The following is a 20,803-nucleotide window of genomic DNA, read 5'->3' on the forward strand; positions in this document are numbered from 1 at the left end:
ATTCAGGTAACTGCGAAATATTAACATTTTCTATGCATCATGAAAATGTAAAACCATAGCAACTGCTAAAACTTGTAATCTTGATAGATTTATATGAAAAAAAAAATAAAAGAACATGTCATAATGTATACATACACTAAATATTATGGTTTTATTTTAGAAACTCTATTTATCCTGACCAAATGAAAACTTCAAACCCTTATATCTCCAAACTATGTAATTTGCACATACGTTGGTTTTACACTCACGATGCGATGTTTTCGAGACTTCCAACTTTTGGCAGTAGCCTAATGATTATTTTGATACCCCGGTGTGATAATAATATGCAGTTGATCTTGAACATGCAGAGATGTGATTTCATCTAGTGCGCAGGAATTTGGGTAAGGATAAAGTGATAGTTATTTCTTTGGCATTCGTCGACTATATACGTCTTACATCAACAATAATGCATCACTACTGCAATGCTACGCTAATGCAATACTACCAAAAATATCGAGTCTTACACTCATGTGGTATGTATATAAAATTAAGTATCTCTAGCTCTATATCCTTACAATTACCCAAAGTATCACTGTGAAAGTGGATGATATGTAAAATTATGCTGAATGAGGAATCTATGACCTGCCAGTGAAAGTGGAATACTTCCACTAATGGTAAGTACACATAGTGCTTTTTTTCCTAAAATGTAATGGTGATTGGAGATTTTGACTTCTGGCCACTACACTAGTCAATTCTTGACTACGCATGATAGATTCGCTGCCATGTTCTTTGATTTTAAACCATTACCCGACCAACATTTCTATCTGGCGAAGAACTACAAGATGAAAACAACATTCTCTGGAGAATGTCATAGAATGTGCTCTGAAAGGGAGGAAATCCTCAAGTCCTATATCAAAGAATCATTTAGACATGGTCAAGTGAGAGTTTATTGAGTATATTATTAAAATAGAGTTTTATTTAAATTGTAAAATAATAATCAAGTAAGTCACAATGGTACTGAAGATATTAAATAGTAAAGAGAAATTAATTGGAAATAGAGAGCATGCGGTAAAGTATGGGGTTCGCCTGCTTGTCATCTGTGACCAGGACTCTAGCTTCCGGTGGTTTTCTGAAAGCAAAAGAGGTTTTGTACATAATAATTTAATTGCCAAGGTAATTTTAGTTTAGCTATGTTATGGCGTAGAGCAACGATATGGTCTACGCCACCTGCTACGGCGTAGGTGAAGACAGTGTATTTTGGGTTATTTATTAAAATTTATATTTTAAATACAAAATATTTAAGAACCCAATATGAAATTTGTATTTAATATAAAATATATATCAAAATAAATCAATTGTAATATACTTTTACAAGGCAAAAAGCTTACTAATTGAATTATCAGCCCATTTCTATATTACCATAAAAAACAAGGCAAACATAAACCGACATATCCAACCGGACCTGAATTACACTCGGTTATAATAATTGATTGTATCACGAGGTATTACGAGGCATTCGACCGAAGGTACTTGATGGAATTGGAAATTAAATTCTAATGGATTTAAGTTTTGTACGAGTACTATTCCATTTGATTCGTTTTTTGTAACCCGGATTTCGCCATTCAGCATCTTCAGGCACTACGTGCACTCACCAAAATGTAAATACATACTAACAACGAATACAATTAATTCTAACTTATATAATAAATTAATACAATAAAGTAGGTAAAAACTTTTTCACCCACTTATTAAGTCAACAACTTATGAACAGTTCTGTAAAAACTAATAATACAATCAATATGCGTGTACATAGACAAACGCTAATAATAGATCATCAAATAATAATCAATAAATCGTCAATACTAGGAATAGCAATAGGACTAATGAGATATACCTATCAATAATACCTATCAGTCTTTAAAAAGTTATATTAATGGAATTTAATGGAGTTAACTGATTTATAACAATAAAATCTTATTTTCTTACAGTTTACGGTTTTATACAATTTAAAAAGTGGTCTGCGGCGCAATTTTGTTTGCTTAATACATTCACTGCTGAAAATTTAATTACTTGTTAATTACCACATTTGAATATCATATTAATTATATCTAATGGACAACTAGTGCAAACGTGCCAGTCGCGCTAAATTTAAAAAACTTGGTCGATGAAAAAATAATCAACATTTATAATAATTATTCCTCGCAAAAAATAATTATGCCCATTACTAATTTTTTTATAACAAGTGTACTCTTAGTAAAATGAAATTGAGTATCCTAGCTCTAACATGTGTTGAGACGTGGTGACCGGTGGAAGGTACGAGTAATTAGATTATAGTATTATTCAGTGAATATTTTAAACTAATGCAGTATTCTCACCTCCACTGTTGCTATAGTAGATTATGGTATCTAAGATTACTGCCGTCATCTTTGCCTCCTTGACAACATGCTCACAGGCAAAAATCACAAAAAATAACAAAGCCATATCATACGAAGCAAAATTTGCCAGAGTTATCACTGGATGGTAATGAATGCCATTGTATGTCACCTAAAAGGTTAAATATTATTATTAGCAATATGTCTTTAATTAATGTTTATCAGTGCATGCATATCGAGTTGCAATAATGGATCATGTTGCATTTTTAAAAAGACGGTACCTAATGTAACGTCACACTTAACTGACAATACGTTTTGTATGCATTTTTTCTGCTGTAACATTGATTTGAGGTATGGTGAAAATGTAACTCTTTTATTTAAACGTATTACATACATCCGACTGTAGAAAGGCAAAAGAATTTAACCCTAATGTTTTTCAAAATTGTTGGGTATGTAATATAAATATAAGTAGTAATATTTTACACGGCTAGATACACGCTATGTCCAGAAGGTGTTAGCTGCAAATGCTGAATTATTTTCTAATGTTAGCTTGTAAATTTTAATAACAAAGGAAGTAAAAAAAGAAAAAAGACCCAAACATCATTTTTTATTGTTTTTTTTCTCTAACAACCTCATTAATTAATATCAGAGTAGGAAAATAAAACACTAAATTATTAATCAACGTGTATTTCAAGTTTATGTATATTTGGTATTTTGATTTCAACCAAAAATCGGAACAAAAACATTTTTGTGCTTCCTGTATGATTTAATCTGTGCGGATTAAGTCCTTTTGCCTTTTAAAAGTCGATATTATATTATTATTTAAGCGACGTATTTTATAGTATAAGATTGTGGCAGCAGAAATATTTTTAATTAATTAGAATTCGAATTAGAATTATGGACTGAAAAAATAGTTATTTATTATACATGCATTTTATAGTATACTGTGATGGTTTCTTAAAATAATGGGAAACATTTTCTAAGGATTAATTTTTTTAGAAAATTAAAGATGAATTTATGGTCGTTTTGATGACTTCATTACTTATCAATTTATTGTAGAAATAATACTTTTAAATTTAAGCGAATACATTACATGCGAGAAATGTAGTGGTAAAAAATGATAATGTCATTAAGTAGATAAAGACTGTATTCGACAAGACAATCTTTTTCTGTTATTTAACACGAAGAACGTTTCTAAAATCATTATTGTTGTCCCATGAAAATGTCTAATAATTAATAGGAGTTTATATATTTTTTCGTTTTCCTTGTATCTTATTTTTATTATATCTGAGAGACTTTTTTTAACCTAATGCTTACGGGCCGCACAAAATTGTGTTTTTGCTAATTGCTTTTCAAATGCAAATTAACACGTTAATTAAAAAAATAAAAAAAAGAGCCCGTAAACATTGGGTTATTAATATATGTAATAATACACTCATAAATGAAAAAAAAACACCTGCTGGATTTAGCTTATTACAAATCGGTGGAAAATAATTTATTATTTATCTACAAAATAATATAAATAATGATACAAACCCCTCGTTTCATCCCAAACATAATGCAAATGTGAAGAGATCTTAGGATTGATATAACCCCACACAATGATGACAATAGGTTCTGAAACAATAATACCATTGCAATTAGTATAATAATCACTTTTTATTCCATTATATTAATAACTTAATGATACTGTTGGAATAAAATTACTACTAGGTACATTGTTATATTATTGGTTACTACAGACACAATATTCGTGAGGTCGCTGTCAAAAGTTAGTAGGTCGACATTTTAGGTAGGTATTTTGAGTTTATGATAAAAAAATCATTTGTTGTCAGGTATATAATCTTCTTTCTTCTTCTTCTAAGATAAGATAATATCTATTTCTAAAAAAATTGACCTGATCTGATACTTTTTCAAGTACCTAGTCATATTTTTGATAAAAGTTTTTAACTGCTGGTGGTGAGGGAAAAGTTTGTTAGTTGACAATTACTAATATTTTTATAAGTTCAATTGTTAAACTTTTAACGAATATATTTACAGTAAAAGGTTTATAATACCAATTACGGTATTCTTATAATATGATACTTGTAGTCAAAATAATATACTTAACATTCTAATTTTCAAAAAAAATGCCAAAAGTTCGTAACTATAATACTTACAAAGTGTTTGATGTAATTATATGTTATTTTTCAATGCATGCTGTCATCCCTTATTAAGACATATTTTACTAGTTGCATAATAGTGGTTTAATTGAACTACGGGACCACAGCGATAATACTTTCGATGATTTTCTTCCGTGATTCCAAAGATACCAACTGCATAACCTTATCTGTCATTACTATTCTTACAGACTGGTAATAACAACCTATTTTATTTTGATTATTTATCCAAGTATTCCTCACAGATACAGCCTTACATTAATTTAAATGATAGAGCTGAATTCCAGACTGATATTGAAGATGTACGGTGATATGGTGATCATACCTCCTTATCATATGCAAACAAGTATTACCGGCACTATAATACTATATCGACAGATGTTAATCCACGATGGCTGAGTGGCTTACGCGTCGGCTTATAACCTCGTATGACCCAGGTTCAAATCTCGGGTCTCGCAAATATACATATTGTTTTTCAATTTGTGTTTGAGTCAGAGCATGGACCTAGTGTCCTAGTAGGTTCAACAAGTGGCTAACATCCATTTTTCATAAAAACAAACCTCCGAAATGTGGAGGCACATATTATTTTATTATGATAGGACATGATCAAAAAATAGTAATACCCCGTATCTGGCCAAAACAAAAAAATATTGCACGTCGACTGTGAAATTCCCGTATCTGTAATTATTTTAGCAAATAAGATACAGCCATAACAGTAATTAAGATAATACGAATTATTTAATTTTTTAATGTATTACATATAGGTTCTTTAAAAAGTTGAGCAATAAATATCTAGATTTAAAAAATCTCAAAAATATTTTTTTAGCTTCCTTATTTCTAAAAAGAAACATGAGCCATCGATATAGTCCGCAAAATTAACAGACGTTAAAAAATATATTTTTTTTAAATTTTGAATAAATACAAAATACAATAAACCTATAAATTTAAAAAAAAATAGCTACAAAATAATATGATTAGATTTTTATTGTAAGAGTGTTTGTGACGTATTGACAAACTATAATATTGAAGAATACAAATTATCAATACATTGTTTTAAATTGCTAGCTACGTATTATATTCCGCTAGCTTTGAACACTGAAAGTTTTTAAATAAAATTTGATTCACACAAAAAGTATAAAGAATAAAACAATTTGTTGCTGAAAGGCAACACCATGCAATAATTAAGAGTAGATAATGCTAGGATTATTGTTCGTGTATTTTTTTTACATTGAAATAATAATTGATTATTGTTTGGTGCAATAAAATAGTGATATAAATTACCTGAACGTTGAAAACATCGTTGAGGATGTTAGCCTGATCACAAGCAATCATGTAAACTTTCATTAGTTTGTCAACGCAGCATATTTTAAATTTGATTACACTTTTGGCCATATCGGTTAATCTATTTGTATCAAACAAAAAGTTTTCTAAAGACGAGCTCACCCTTACTGGTATTAAATATCTGTTAGAAATAGAACTACTTAGTTCACACAGATTATAGTAATATTGCAATTGAACGTTTAGAATCAACATCTTACTCCACAAGAAATACATCAGGATCATAAAATTTAGACACACTAACGTGTTCATAGTCATGAACAAATAATTTAAAGAATAAATTAAGGAGTGCGTGAGATTGTAAGAAAATGTCCAAGTAAAGAAATCATAGCCAGCGATTGTAATTTGCACAAAAAATAATGCACATATGATTTTTATTACTAACTTTCTTCCATGTTTATAGTTTTCATGTCTGTCGATTAAAAGAAGCTCGTCGATTGTGTCAAAATGTTTATAAATAGTCATATATTTTTTTCTACAACCAAATGAACTATAAAGTACGTGGCTTATACTCATTGAAAGCAAAACTACGATAGAAACACTATCAGAAATTGACAAGTTTAACGCAACGTAAGGGTATATGTAGATAATTCGTGCCTTCATGGTGTATACGAAACAAGTCATAATTACGGTGAGAACTAAGACGCTGTGGCAAAATCTTGCAATGTTTTGATTCGCTGACCGATTCAGAGCAAATATGTTTAAAATATAGTTTAATGGAGCAAGAATATATCTCTGATTTGGCGAACTATTAGAATTTATTTCTTCAGTTGGTAGAGTGCAAGTTTTATATTCATTTAATAAATTGAGATCGCCTATTTTATTTTTATTTTTTTTATCCATTTCTAAGACGTACAGAGACCATTAAATTTAGGAACCTACTGAATCGTCGCTATATCAATTCCCTTTCGTACCTACTTTTATTTCTTATTGTAATATGTGCTTTTTCAATGACTGTGTAGGGTTAATCAATAATTAATTTGTAATACTTCGAAGTAGTTCCTTTGTTGCCATATTTAATTATACTAATGCTGTTCATTATCATTTTCATCGGCGGAGTAATTACTATCATACGTATAAATAGGAAAATACGTAGGGGTAATATAAAATAAACCATTTTTTCGATGGTTTCGTGGATATATACATTTTATATATCCACGAAAGCATCGAAAAATTGGTTTATTAAATCATTCATCGTTCATTTTTAAAATGAAACGCCTGTCTATCATCAATAAGAATATTATCAATTCATAATATAAAACTATTGCTTAAACTGGGTATACAGCATTTGATTAGGTACTCTTTTATGTCGTCACTATACACAGTATTATAAAATAAATTATCATCCATTTCACGTACATTATAAAAAAAAATCAATTCATTCTACAAAAACAAGTATTCATTCCGTTTCTAATTGTTTAGGCGCTCAAGCAGTCTTATGAATGACTACTCAACTTATCTTTCATAATTTTAAATGTAAATTTTATTTTACTTCTTTTTTCTTAAGATAAAATGGTATCTTGTTACCTACCTAACCTGTTATTATAATGTTTATACAGTATTTATCAAAAAAGTGAGAAGAACAACTTTGTCAAAAGCAAACCGCTGGTAGATTCGGTAAGTCTATGCCAAACACTCCCTTGGTTTTTCATACAAAGTGGTTCACAGAGATAATTACATTAAGTTATTTACATATTTTGTTGCTTAGGATATTAACAAAATACTCGTTTTACAGTTTTAGACGAAGTATTCAGTTTATTATGTGCCTACATTAATTTCTTATTTAATTTCTAGAATAGTATAATTTGTGTAGTGTTTTATGTTATTTTGTTGTTATGTATTTCGTGAGATGTTTGGAGGTCACTTTCGTGATTATCTTATCTACACAGAGCTCCGAGAGTCTTTTGCTTCTTTTCTAGTATTTGGCATTCGTTGATGTCATTCCATATTAATTGAAACGTGTAGCCGTTACATAGAGAGCAGTCATTGTCCCTAAATTTAAATCTTTTTGGATGGGCTCTCAGTGCGTTATGGCCTGTAAGGATCTGTGCTAGTTTGTGTGATGTTTTTTATATTCCTTCATGAGTGGTGACAGAGATTGTGCTTGGAATAAATTTCCACGTTATTGATCATGCGGGTAATGTTGTATATCTGCTGTTCAAAAGCTCTGCTGTGTCCTCGTTTATATTTAGCGGGAAGTGTGTGTAAGTTAAAAGTATTCTGTCCGTAGTGTCGTGCTTAGCATATTTCTCAGCTTCTTCATACTCGGCTATCTTTGTATGATTTCTTATTCCCTACTACCTAGATTCTATCAATCAGAGTTTTATTGATAAAGTTAAAATGTCTCTTATTTGTGAGTGTAACGATGAGGGGTTTTGAAGAGCTACCAGACTGGATTGGTTATCTGAAAATATGTTAATAGAGTTCTAGCTGTGGGATTTTAATCTTTTAAGTATCCACTCGATAGACTTTTGATAGTGAATACTTCTGCCAGAATGCTGGATATATTGAAACAATGGTGGATTACAGGCTATCAACGATTCTGACCAAAAGCAAACCACGGAGGAGACGGATTGACTGTGGAGAAGCCGATTGAAGCTCGATGTAAAGTGAAGATTGGTAAAGGACATGAAGCAATATACGAAACTCGTTTATGATACAGAATCCCGCATTGGAATGGAGCTTCAGGATAGAAGACGAATAATACTAGTATCTTAATAATATTTATTTTATTAATATATTATGAAAAAATCTGAATATAAACACAGTACGCCACTGTATGTTGCGTATAATAAATTGTCACCATCATTAATACGTGAAATATTAGGTGTTAGGTGTCTTAATATAATTACTTAATTCACTTTTCAATTTAAAGAAATCGATTACATATTGCTCCTAAACCAATAAATATAATTATCGGTTATTAAATTATTTTACATTATTTTGTCGAATTACTTTATTTTTAACACATCATGTACATGTACCTATACAAAAAAAATCAGTTCAATGCTTTTAGTGTCTTAGATACTTGTTTAGATTTTGTGTAAATAAAAAGTAAATGTTTAAAAAAAATCGGTGTGTGTACTTATGTACGCGCATTAGAAGTTATTCTTCTTTGGCATAACAAAACAAAAACAAAACTTGTGATAACCTAGATTCTTCGACTAACTCTGGTGTGGTGATTTAGAATCAGGTTCACAAAATAAATAAAAGTGTTTCTTTGGTTCATCGAACTATCCAAATTATTTGTTTTTCTTATTGGTAGGAAGTTAAAATGGAGTGCCGCTGGTTTAAAATTATCTTGTTGCTTCATTCCGTATTTATTAATATTATTTACTATTAGTATTTTATATATCTTGTTTAGTTACACACTCAGGAAAAGAGCCTTTTATTGGAGCGCCGCTGGCTTAACATGTACCCTTGAGACCGAAATGAATATGGTTTGTGGATCAAAAATACTGCAGTTCTGCCCATATATTTACTTCTCCCTCAGCTTTATGTGCTTGTCTATTATTTAACCTGCACCTATCTCACCCCTAAAAAAACAACAACATCCCAGTGACAACCAACTCGACAATATTATAATTGTTCATTGTGTCGTTATTAATAATATTATGGTGTCATTACTAACCGTCAATTCACACTTCGTACAATGAATAAAGGGACAACCGACAGGGTATTGGAACTTATTAATGAGGTTCATTTACGTTTAGAGCTATAGAACAGAGCAACTGTCAAATATGCACAAACTTCTACTTCTGGAACGATGTGAGCAATGGAAGAGTCAAACACCCTGAAAAAATAAATTTAACTCCTGTATGAGTTTCCAGTTGCAAAAATCGAAGAGTGATTGGAAGTTTTGTAGTTTTCGGTAATAACTATTCTCTTTACATTTGCACTAATAATATTAAATTTAACATAATATACTCAAAATGAATTTTTGTAAAGTTATTAAATAAATATTTATCAAGATCTAATTCCTAGCTTATTTTGGCAAGACGCCACCAGATTGTAACGTTACTAATAACAATAGTAACGAAATAATTTTGAATAAACATTGTAAACTAATTTAATTTTTAGATTTAATTAGATTTTGTAGGAATTTTATAAGCACAATGCCATTTTACATTTTTTAACCACTCATGAAAAATCAGTAAATTAAAATGATGACCTGATAGCTTGCCAACTTTCTGAATACTCAAAACATATAATAAAAAATACAGTCTTGGAAATAATAAATTTTGCAAACCTTTGATTCTAAACATAGTGATGTTTAAATACTCTGAGCTTTATGGATTCAGTGAAAAATTACTATGGTTTCATTTAGACAGCTCTTAATTGATTTTTAAAAACTACCACCATCTGAAAATTGTATTCTTAGTTCAGTGAAAACAAATAAGTGTGACTGACAAAGTTTATTACGCAATATTTATATCAGATCTTAATAGCCTACCTCCACCCCTCGCCACTCCATGAAAACTTATTGGTATTATTAGTGCTTTGTACAATATGCATTTGAAGTGTTTTTCCTGGCACAATACATTATACTTTTACTTTCAATTTATATGATACCCTCAATATTAATGGAGAACCCAAAGTACACGAAATTCTTGACCTTCTCAAAAACGCTGTTGGACGCCCTGAAAGTATCACAAGGTCTGTCTGGCCCTCTTGATACAATCATATCGTGGTGTTACTGCCGAAAGTTGGAAAGTCTTGAAATCATGTTATGGAGGAATTGAAATTTGAAGTTTGACATGCCCTCTAAAGTCAGGCATAATGCTAATTTCTTTATGCTTTGTGTGCATGTTATATATTGGATAACCTTGATTATTTTTTCTAGCAAACATATATTTATATACTTAATACATTACACACACAATCCGTTGTTAACTCTGAATACCTAAATTATCGATTTCCCATCTTTTGGAAGCGACCCACGATATTTGGTTTTCTCAACATTAACAGTGAGTCACAAAGGCCATCCATATACTGAAACCGTATGCGGCTTAAAACCGTATACCATACTAAACTTATGATTTTTGTGCATACAAATATATTTTCACTTTGGTACCCTCCTTTCATACTATACGGTTTTGGCCGTGACGCCAAGTCAAAATTTAAAATATCAGTAGATTTTTAAAATATGGAGAGAACTCTCATTGTGCAGATAACAACTTTCATGCACTATATAATATGCTCGTATTTTAATTATGAAAAATAACAATAATAAAACTATTCAGTAGACATGAGTCCTTTGTCCTTTGAATAACGCCTCTTGTTATAATTGTTCAACATCGTTAAATTTTATATGTAAATATGTTATAGATTTAGTATATTGTTATGTATAAAATAATACTTATTAAATAACATTATTTTATTCTAAACAATGATGATATCAGTGAGTAGACTTACAATGCTATTAATATTAACTATTATAAATAGAGATTTCAATATAATAATAAGATAACATACATAGAGAAAACATATATTGGGGTTCAAACAGACATCACTGCAGTTGCAGCGTATCGAGACACAAGCCTTACTTGATGCCAAATGCATTTTATTAGAATCTCCAATTGGACATAAAATCCAATTTGAGATTCAAATATGATATATTTGGAATCAAGTAAGTTTTGCGTCGATGCGCTGCAACTGCAAGCCCTTAGATGTTATTACCTATAGTTTTTAATTTATATCTTTATTTTATTGTGTCAACGAATTTGTATTCAACTCCGTTTTATTTTCATAGCGGGGGTAATGACCGTGATTTTTTTTGTCTAATAAGTAGTTATTGTCCTAGAGCCAAGACTTTTTAAAAGTGAAAAAAAACGAAAATAAATTCTTAATACTATTGTGAAACATGCCTACTCTATTAGACTGATTTTATAACCAATAAATTAATGAATTATTTGTAAATAGAGGTTTAAAGATATTCCGGTTTTATAACATATATTATACATACATGAATACCATATGTGTCGCATAAGATATCTCTACTGTCAGCCAAAATATCATACACTCTTATTAAATGCATAATCTGGAAATATTTTGATGATGATATTAAATTTAGAGTCACATTTAAGGTGACGCATCAGTGAAACGCCAAATAATTTTCAACTGTAGGCGCGACGAAATTTTGGACTCGCTGCCATTCACTGAGAGAATGTCGAGCCAGGAACACGTCACTTTGCTGCGTGATGGCGACGGGTCAATTAATTCTAAAATCGTGTAAAGATGACTAAAAACGTTACCCATTTACTTTAAAAAGAAAACATGTCAATGAAAATATTAATATTGTTACTAATAGAACAATAAACAGAACATAAAATGGACGTATGTTGGATTAAAATGTCGTTTGTTTAACGCGTGCGTGCTACCTGTGCTCCTGTATGGCTGTGAGACATGGCATCTTACTAAGCTTCAAGAGTCTCGGCTTTTGAGCTTTGAGAATCGATGTCTCCGCAGAATCTTAGGGGTACATTGGTAAGACCGCGTTACAAACATCCGAGTTCGTGAGCAGACACAACAGCCTTCGGTGATTGAAGTTATCACGAAGAGACGATTCACGTGGCTGGGACATGTATTCCGGATGCCGCCAAAGAGTGCGGCACTTCGTACCCTTGTGACACAGCCTCAAGGGTTCCGTTGCCGTGGCCGGCCCTCCCTCACCCTGCAGCGATGCTAAAAAAGTGACCTACGTGCTGCAGGTCTGACATGGCGGGAGGCACAGGAGTTGGCGATGGACCGAGGGAAGTGGCGCCAACTTGTGCTTGCCCTATGCCCCAATGTTGGGACGTGACAGGGTGAAAGAAGAAGAAGAATGTTGGATTTATATGACAAATAATATTTCGTTTGACAGGCGTCATTTGCACCCACGACCCGCAATCCGCGCATCGCCTAGCGACGATCTTTTTAGACCGAGCCTCAACTAATGCATGGCCTTAAGAGGCCGCTGAAGAGCTCGACGTTCAAATATAATTCAGTATAAAAAGGACCTCGGCGTCGTAACTACGTTAATTTAAATCGATCTTTTCGCAAAAATCACTGATCAACGGAGATTTTATTTCAAGAAACATTATTATTATTACTGATAATTTCTGCCGCGGAGCATTATTATTTTTTTAATGAACACCTGCGAGATGTAAAGCCGATCAGAAAACAGGGCTGTCAAAATAATATTAAGCATTCATATTTTTAAAATGTTAATTTCATCATAGTTTTTAATCAAACCTGTGCAAGTACGTACTGATAACTTGGGTGGATTTTGTAGCAAACATATTATTATAACCCAATTCAAATTGAACATAGGTTGATACTCAAATACTATTATAGTATGTTTATGATTTCGAGAAAATAATACGATGGTATAATTAATCCATATCAATTATTTGAAAACATTACATTCGCACTTTGCACAAAATTACAAACACATTCGAAGTTTGCCGCACACGTACAGACCACGTGATATTTGTTTACGCAAAATCGTCGCTTTTCAAAATGGCGAATTTGATTACCAGATTTTACTGCGATGAATCAGCATGTTCCTTTTTGTCTTTTTTTATTTGTAGGTTTGTTTACTATGTACACCGAGAAATTTCCATTTATAAACTCGGAAACGATTTTAACAGAAGAGTTTTGGAATATAATGCAACCAAAACTGGAAAAAATTCTATCATGGGTGTTGACTTCCTGAATTAGCTAACCCCAGGTCCATGCCACTACGTGAACCACAGTGGATATTAAGCCATTTCCACACTGGCAACAAGTTGCTGGCAACCTCATAAAATTTTACGATACTTACCATAATTGCTTAAGAAATTTTACGATAATCATCATAATTATCGTAAAATCTAACGAAGTTGCCAGCAAATTAACTTGTTGCCAGTGTGAACCCGGCATAAGATGCACAAAACTTAAATAATATATATTATAAATAAAAATTTAAAATTATAAATATATATGATTTATGTCTTCGACAGCCCTGATAAAATAAATGTGAAATATGAGTCGGATCAGTCATAGAGCAAATTTATTAACACAAACAACTTTGACACGACCTTTTTATATTAACTAGTAGACCAGATATTATGGACCACAATATGTTAAAAAATCATATTTTCAATTCTCAAGGCCAATTCTGTAGAACGTCCTCTTAAGCAATTCTCATGCACTATTATTTTGTTATATTCTCTGGGAATTTGTGCCAAGATGGCTAATCCCCTGACTGTTGGAGGCTCAGTAATATTCGATAGTCTTTTCAAATGTCCATTTATCTCTGCCAACTGATTGTCGAGTACGTGGACGAATAATATCTGTACCTCAGAGGCAGACGGATGCAACTCCGTTTTTGGGGAAAATGAGTTTTTTTAAGAATCGTCATGCTAAAGGCTTTATCTATTAGTGGCAGAAAGATGAAAGTCCTAGTCCAAGATATGCATAGAATAAAGATGCAAGTGCCATACCTACCTTAGAGGCAGAAGGATGCAAATCCAACAATACACAAAGATAAAATTCTCTCAAACCGTCTGCAATATGTACTACACGAGAACCAGCCAGGAGAACGAGCTTTAGAGGAGGATACAGCACTATGGACCATATTATCCAAGTCATCAGAGAAATCAGAGCGGTAACAGGAATACAATCTGCCGCTATCCATGGGTTTTATAGACCATGAGAAAGCGTTCGATTCATAAAGAAATTTTCAATACTCGATGCACTCAGAAATCGAGGAATCCCCGGGCGCTATATAAATATTTTCAATAATATATACAGTAGCGCAACAACAACTCCATAAACCATCGCGCATTTCCTATCAGCAAAGGAGTCCGACAGGGTGATACAATCTCACCTAAAATATTTACAGCTACTTATTTACTACACTAACTAACACGGCGTGATAGTCCAACGCTTAAGCCGCGCGGCCACCGTGGGTGTTATCTTATACACATTTTAAAAATTTCCATGTTTTGTTTACTTCCGTGGAATCTGAAGTACCCATTTATTTTTTTGTATGTCAAGCTACTTTCTATATTGCAAGGTTAGTTCTCACTAATAACAATAGGCATACGATGTAATTATATCGTACTTTGTTTGATGTATTTTTGTCAATCCTCATAATGAACTGTTTAAAAAATATATATTTTATTTATTTACATATTTATTATTATTATTATAAAATATTCATAAAACATTTATCGATTAACCGATTAAAACGCCCTAATTTTTGATTATTAAAAAAACAATTATTAGCAAGTTAACCGGTTTTGGTTTAAATCTTTTTAAACACCCTATTGTTTACAAATAAATCTTAAAGAAATAACAGGTGTTTTTTTATTTATCCAAATAACAGCTCGGTGAAATGCCCTTCGAAACATTATACCTTGTAATAAACGTATTCGAACAATTTATACCTTGTGAAGACCCAAATGTTCTATCTCTGAACAGAAAAAAATATTTATTGGAGTGAAAATGGTAACAAGAAGTATCGATAATTTAATTAAAATATGTACCAATTTGTAATAGAAGATACCAAATTTCTTATTCTCTATATTCTACTTTCATCGCCAGAGGATTGTAAAAAGAAATATCTGTGTAGTTTTGTAATTTTAAACGACTAATACGTAAAATAAATGACTAATAGGTAATTAAAAAAAAAACTTTGACGATTTTATTATTAGATACTTCATGCCGGAAGCTTATTAATTTAAAGCAAATAATTTAATTAATTAACAACTTAGTTCGAATAATACACTTAAAGTAAATCTGCATAAATGCGTTATACACATCAACGTAATGGAGGTTGACATACGTCGTATTCTGAGTCCCATATCGTTGTTATCTCTAGCTCTTGATTTGAGAAAAATAACAGTTCGCGATGGAAAACTTCAAACTCTGAAATGTTCATTCTCTGCCAAAATCCATTCAATATTCATTTACTTAATAATGTCCAGTTATAAATTGTATATAACTTTAAAGATGTTATACATAATCGTAGAAGAATTTGGTAAAGGCAAAGGATTCATATATTTTATAATATCTGCGCCGACTTTTCTGACGTCTTTAATATCGGCGATTATATTCGTTCATTTTGTGCCTGAAAATATATTGAAACTTTTAACAAAGATTGAGTTTATTGATCAATCATTGAGAATTAACTCTGAAGAGTTTTACATTCCGAAGAGAAAAAAGGTCATATGAAGCGCCTAGTTTCAAAAGCCCCTAAAACGACTTTATGTAGTTCTGAGAAAAATGAGAAAAACGGTTTTAGGTAGTTTTGAGAAAAATGAGAAAAAATCATTTCTATTAAATTTGTGAATTTTATGTATTTATTTTGTAATTCATTACATTCTAAAGAGTATTTTGGTTTTCCATTTTAGGGGTATTTGGAAAGCACACCCAACCATTTTAGCTGGTTTTGAAAAGAACCCTTATTTTTGATCATACGTATTGACGGTTTTTGGCGTTTTTTCAAGCTCAATCTTTGGCCATCATATAAGTAATAAAAATATCCATCTAAATACATATTATCTAACTCAAAAATTTTCAAAAACCATTTTAGGGGCTTTTGAAACTAGGCGCTTCTTATTTTTTTTTTTTTTTCTACTTTTACTTTTAACTGAGATCTTGTGAGGTCTGAGAGGCAGACCTCGGTTTCCTGACTATTATTTCTAGGGTTGGGTCTTGTAAATACATTAATGCTCTTTTCCGCATGTAATCTGGCTTAGTATTGAGCTCTTGAATGTACATTTACCTTCGCTTTTCAAACAAGTCTTTCGAGAGAAAACAGTTAAGAAAAATCCTCTTCTGAATATTGTCATTATGGGTCCAACAAACAAAAAGTTCATCCTTTAGCGGGATGTTCTGTTCGGCTTGAAATTAAGATCTTGTATGGATCATTTTATAACTTCAAAGATGTTCGCCCAGTCCCTAGGGGGTATACCCCGTTTTCTGTTTTCTACAAGTTTAGCTCTCATATGGGCTTTGAGCCCGAGTCTCATTCTGATGTACATTCTAAAGCTACCTAGTTTAACTCTTAGGGCTTCCAAACATTCTTTTACCTCTACCGCTAGACCCTGGAAGGGGTCCGGCGGGGTCAGAGTGCTGCCGGCCGCATCCGCTGTGGAAGAGGTACCTGTAATTGAGTGAGGAGGGGGTGGATCATCAGGATTTGGAGAGTCAGGGGGCATCATCTTATGACGGAGTCTAGCTTCCTTGCGCTTGTGCTTAAAATTTTGAATTTTGTTGGCAAATAGTGTAGGTTTTTTATGAGGCCCTTCTGTCAGTCTAATCAAGAAGGTCTCTCTGTATTTAGTTATGGTTTCGGCAATGTCGATTCCATCGTGTTTTGCATTGATGTGTTTGATGCTATGGTGAGGCTTGAGTTCGTAGACGATTCAAAGGCATCTGTTTTCTATTGTTTGCAGCATCTTTTAATTGGATTTGGTGATGTCAGTAGGCCAAATAGGGGATGCATACAGCATGGTTGGTTTACTAACCATGCTATATAGTGCTTTTTTATTTTCTTCTGAGAGGCAACTTCTACGGTTGAAGATGGGTGTAAGAACCCCCATCTCCATAAAGGCTCTTCGCCTGGCTTCTAATAGGCGAGGTGTCCAGTTCAATCTATGGTGAAGCTATACCCCGAGGTATTTCACAGTGTTACTGAATGAGCGGGCACTAGAATAACTTATAGTGATAGTAATAATAAAATTATAAATGCATGCCAGATCGCTACTGGTAGCAAGTGCACCCTGAAATTATATTCAAATAAATTGAGTACCTTGGTATCAAAGTGGGACAAACGCCACCTCCCACTAAATTCATGTTTTAATTGATTATGGTAGTGCAAGTGATGCTCCTTTCAAAATATCTATCAAAAGTATGAAAAACGGTAATTTTCATAGAGATTTTTGAGTTTAAAGTTGGTATGTTATATGAAAAACGGACACTTTTCACACATGTTTGTCAGTCTCCTGTAAAATTTTGTAAATGGCTTATGTCCCACTTTGATACCAAGGTACTCAATTATCGCCGTCACACTATAAATATAAATTTAGTTAGGATTTTCAACTGTATATTGGATCAGTGGATCAGCACCTTTTAAAATAGGTACTACTACATTTACTAGGCATATAATTATGTAGCATGAAATTCAATTGTGAAATTACATTAAATATTATTAGTGGCTTTTTGGGACAACAATCCTAATATAGGAGTCTAATCTTGGCCTTGCTAGCTAAACCTATACTCTATAAATTTCTTGTTTATACTCATATTAGGACCCGTGTCATTGAAGATTCAAGATATTAACCACTGAAATCGGTTCAGTGGTTTTTGCAAAGGTTCGCGTAGCACATGGACTTATATTATAAGATATTACATACCGGAAAATGAATAGAGAGTGTCTAATTTCAATATATTATAAAATAAAAAAAATCAAAGATTATTATTTGCTCGTTTTTGTTTCGTTGTTTATTGTATTTAATTAAAATTAATAACACTTACCCAAAATTTAAGAATACTGCATTGTATGCACATAATAATATATTACATGAATCATTCGTAAGTTTAAAAAATTGACAACAAATTTTTATTGGTTTGTACGTATATTATGTTGCCATTATTTTATTTATATTTTTTAAATTTGGGTGGCGAGTATTATATACCATTTAATTGTATTTCGTATTCTGTTATTATTAATTTCTTGCCGTCTTCCATTTTGAAATGAACTTTCCCACGAAGTAACCCGATATTGTGACGTTTACTGAAATTTCAATAGATCTACAGATATTATCTTATATTATCTGAAGATAGGTACTTGCGAGATGAAGACAATAGCATGCTTTATTGAGTATTATAATATATTTTTGTCAATTAACTAAATTTTGTAAACCTGAAGATCTTTTACAGTTTAACATCGGTCAAATACATGCGGAACAAAACGCGATTTGTATGGTGACGTAGCCGCATTTCTCGTTTTCATAAGCTTAATGCATAAAGCCCACCACAAAAGCGTTCGGTGCGCTCACTACTGAGTAGGCCCCCTCCCACCCGCGCATTACCCTTCACCTATGTAATAAGGGGCCCAAGAAGCACAAAATAATAATTATTATCAGCGTCCTCATAACAAAGCAATAAAAATAATATATTATTTCTCGGGGCTTGTAATTACGCAATAACTAAACAACGAGTTATCTGTTATTAAATAGTGACTTCTCGCTCATCTATCGACGATGCTTCGAGGAGCGTTATTTTGCTTACAGTGTTCAATGAATGGACTACGTTGTATTTTCGTTAATCGTATTGTTGAGAAGCCAAAAACGGTGACTCATGGGGCAGGCGGGCACAAGGCGTCGTCAAATCCAATGTGCGCTGGCGTATTTGATTACGTTGTATTTTTGATGATTCACATAGAAAATGCGCGAGTACCCCGTAAGCCTGCTTTAGTTGACTTTATGCCTAAGGATTAGACACGTTATGCGTTTCTGGCGCTTTTAAACGGATCCTAAAATCGCACATGTGCAAGAGCGCTTGTAAATTTGCGTTAAGTATTTGATTTTAAATAAAAAAAACAATGAAATTAAATTTAGAGTAATATAATGCAGAATCTACCAGTTCATTTTCGACGTACTGTGATTGTATAATAGCATTCATCCCAGAGAGAACAGATGTAAAGCAAAAAGTAACTGCGAATAAAATCTGAAAAAATCTATGCATTTATATTATTAATATTTTAGTACCTATATAATAAATGTAGTATCGGATTTTCAGTTGAACGGCAGTTACATGTTTTATCAATGAAGCAACGTATTTTTAAATATTTTTATATAAGATATAATTTCCTCATCAAATCCGTTTCAGACTATTATAGCTACCCGTACGCGATCAGTATTACTGACTGTACCATGAAATATTGACAGTAATATTGATTGTGTAATAGGTGAAATGATTTTGATATTTGACAATCAGTATAAGTAATACCATAAATAATAATTACTTATGTGATAATTTGCGATCAAAGATAATATTGTAGTGAGATGGGTATATACATTTTAGTTCACACGACTAAATAAAATTGATAATTCTAAAATTATAGAAAAATGCTTTTTAACGAATGTTTATTTTGATGGATGGTAAACGACAGTATAAAAAATACACTGACAGTGCTACCCAATGACATTATTAATGGACGACGCACTCAATACAATAGCTAGCAAGTAAATTCGCGCATTCGCATGTACAGGTAGACGTCACGCACTTTTCCATTATGCGATATCACGCATCGGGAATTTATAGCAATATGACCTTTATTGTAATGGCGTTAGAGCAGTGTTTCTAATGTCAATGTTCATTTGAGCGAACCCGTTCGAACCAAACCATTCGGCAGACCCAACAAAAAGCATCAGGAATTTATAGCAATATCACCTTTATTGTAATGGCGTTAAAACAAATTATTCCATTCGGCAGACCCGACAATAAAGTGAGTGTCATTTTCTTTTCCAGATGATTCGTCCATATTAATGTCATTGGTGCTACCGGATAAAATTATTCCATTATTACAAAATATCTGTAAAATTGACAAAACTTGATAAAAATTGAAAGAGTAGTTTCTAAAAATCAGTAGATAGTGGTAGTAATACTAAACGTGTAAAGTCATTAAAACATGAATGCCATTTTCATTAGTACTGTCAATATAACTATCAGTAGGCGGCTCTCGTGGTGCAGTGCACAAGGCGCTGGTCTTTCATCCGGGAGCTCTGGGTTCGATCCCGCTGAGGACACAATATATTTATGTGATTTTCTCAAAGCCTGGGTGTTTATATATATATTACTGTCAGTAATATTGACCACGTAAGGTTTGCTTTAGAATGCCACAATTGGTTAGCATGTAAAAGTGTTATGATGTCTATATTATCACGCTATATGCAGCCCGTCTCAATTGCGACTCAAGAT

The 20,803-nt window shown here is 32.2% G+C and overlaps 1 long non-coding RNA gene across 1 annotated transcript in view; it reads right to left on the reverse strand.

The window, feature by feature from the left end:
• Positions 1–905: 905 nt before the first annotated feature.
• The window catches only part of LOC147063372 (uncharacterized), an 80,810-nt gene continuing 60,912 nt past the window's right edge, over positions 906–20,803 (reverse strand). Inside the window, exons 2-4 of the long non-coding RNA XR_015072064.1 lie at positions 3,888–3,968; positions 2,355–2,523; positions 906–1,108 (exon numbers count right to left, since the gene is read on the reverse strand). This is a non-coding gene — a long non-coding RNA (uncharacterized LOC147063372). The remainder of the gene's footprint in view (positions 1,109–2,354; positions 2,524–3,887; positions 3,969–20,803) is intronic.

This window comes from Rhyacophila brunnea, unplaced genomic scaffold, assembly GCF_057557595.1.
Source record: "Rhyacophila brunnea isolate RB1 unplaced genomic scaffold, BYU_Rbru_1.0 scaffold_9, whole genome shotgun sequence".
NCBI classification, from domain to species: Eukaryota; Metazoa; Arthropoda; class Insecta; order Trichoptera; family Rhyacophilidae; genus Rhyacophila; species Rhyacophila brunnea.